The sequence below is a fragment of the Sinocyclocheilus rhinocerous genome, unplaced genomic scaffold (genome assembly GCF_001515625.1).
Source record: "Sinocyclocheilus rhinocerous isolate Xijiao unplaced genomic scaffold, SAMN03320098_v1.1 scaffold2589, whole genome shotgun sequence".
Classification (NCBI taxonomy): Eukaryota; Metazoa; Chordata; class Actinopteri; order Cypriniformes; family Cyprinidae; genus Sinocyclocheilus; species Sinocyclocheilus rhinocerous.
This window is the reverse complement of record NW_015658508.1, coordinates 165769-168329: the sequence shown is the minus strand read 5'-3', so window position 1 is coordinate 168329 and position 2561 is coordinate 165769.

Sequence of the window (2561 nt, the reverse complement as noted above, 5' to 3'; positions counted from 1 at the left end):
AAGTCTTCTCTGTTTTTAGTGTATCTCTGTGGCAGAATTACAGCGCCACATACTGGTCTGGCATGTATACTACAGCGTTTTGTGTCGGTTTTGTGGTTTCGTGTGGACGCAGATATTTCTTGAGACGAGGAAAAAAAAAAGATTGAATAGGGAAATCTCTGGCTTCGTGTGGACGTAGCCTAAGTCTTACCGATTTAAACATTCAAGCGTTTTAAACCATTCATGCGCATGAAGAATTCAGTTTAAGCGCCACCTGCTGTCAGAGAGTGACATTTGCATCTCATTCAGCCCGTCTGCTGTTTTTGTTTTGTTCAGATTTTTTATGTAGTATCACAAAGCTAAAGTCAGACCATTTTGTTTTTGTTTCAAATTTCAAAATGTAACAATCTAAATAACATGTATGCAACATCTTTGTTTGGATCGTGATTAAACTACACAGGCAAAACCTTAGTTTACTTACATGGAGTTATTTCTTTTATTTGTATTATTTATTTGATTTGGAATTTGTCAATTTCACAAAGTAATGTGCAGCCTTTTGGCCTGAGAAATAACAAAAAGACACCTTTTTTAAATCTGTTTTAAATCTCATTTTGTTAAAAAATAAATTGTGAGAAAATTGTATTGTGAATTCAGTATCGTGAATCACATCGTGAGTTGAGTGAATCGTTACATCCCTATATGCTACTAGTTTTTGCTGTGGTATTGAAGTAGTAAATTGTTCTTTAAATAATAAAGAACCATATTTTTTTGCTCATCCGAAAAATTATCGGATCTGTGACTCAAAATGTGATATCATAATGTAATATAATCCGAACCGTGAGATTTGTGATCCGTTGCACCCCTACTCTCTTGACTTGTTATTTGAAGAAAAAATACAATATCTTTTATTCAGGCTAGTTAAATTCATTTTTGGGCTACCAAAATCTGAAGAATGCCTTCCCGAAGGGCTACCAGGGATTTTGACATTTTCTTTAAAAAAAGTCACCTTTTTAAAAACTATTTTTAATCACTATTTGGACTTTCAGTAGTTTAATTAATATTATTTAATATTTATGTAATGTATTTATTTGTATTTATATATTATAAATATTTTTTTAAATCTTCAGATAATTTGATATATATACAGTGGGTACGGAAAGTATTCAGACCCCTTAATTGTTATAATACTGTTTTGATCTGTTTGCTATTCACAAAAGTTACTATTTACTATTTTTCAAAGTGTGATTTTGGGTGAATTTTATGAAAACTAGGTACAGTTTCACCATAAACTAAATTATAATGATTAGTTACAATATTACACTGTAAAAATGATTTTTCGAAATTGTAAATAAAACAAAGGTATTGGAGTGTGTCAAGCAAGAAAATACTATTTAGTTTTCTTCTACTTCATAATTTCACATGTAATTCATTAATTAGTTATTACTTGCTACTTCTTTGTGATTAATTGTGAAATTTACCAGCAATTTCTAAGTGAAAACCGTTTATTTATTTATTTATTTTCTTCAGTGTAGTGTAGACATGTGCCGTATTCGGTAATGCGATATATCACGATAATAAATATGCACGATATTGTTAGTGTGGGCACTTAAAAATACAGAGAATAATTATTTATTACAAATTATTCAGAATTTTGAATTATATATATATATATATATATTAGACGTGCTGGTATTCAGTAATGCAATATATCACGATAATAAATATGCACGATATTGTTATCGTGGGCACTTCAAAATACTGAGAATAATTATTTATTACAAATTATTTAGAATTTTGAATGCATTTTAAGACAATGCACAACACCGCTGTATGCTGCGTTAAAGACGCATGTGCACTGATGTAAACAAGCATGGATGAGAAGCGCATGGCTTAGCGCGTGAGAGACGCTCTGGATAAAAGCCACATTCACTCTCTGACAGCAGATGGCGCTGAACAGCAGAAATGCAGTTGTTACCCCGGAAACCCCGTAAACAAAACAACAGCGCTGCTATCTGTTTCTGAAAGGTGTTTAAATGATTTAAATAGCCATTCAGATTTTTGTATTCGCTGTGGTGTTCATCACAGCGCCAAATACTTATTTAGACTTAATAGGCTAGGCCTATTTATTTTCAAACTTTTTTACATTTTAATCTGGACTACAACATGCCCTAGATATTGTTTGAAAGTGTTTTGATTCTTTATTGTTCAGTCACACTTTACATTAGGGCTCCATTAGTTAACATTAGTTAATTCATTAGTTAACAAACTGCCAATGAAAAATTCTTCAAAACATTCATTAAGTAAGGAATAATTAACGACGGGCCATTGAATTATTAGAAAAATAATGCATTATTTGGATATAATTCAACGGCCCGGAGTCAATTATTCCGCTTGTACTACGGTTACCACACCTCAAGACATCGATCAGATGATATATTTAAAGGGATTCGTCCGGTTTTTGTACTTAAATCGCTAATGTGAGTAGGATTATTTCTTCCGCATCTCATCCAACGCCTCTTTTGCTAGTTCCAAAACGTCATTTTAAAGGGGTCATATGATGCGATTTCAATTTTTCCTTTCTC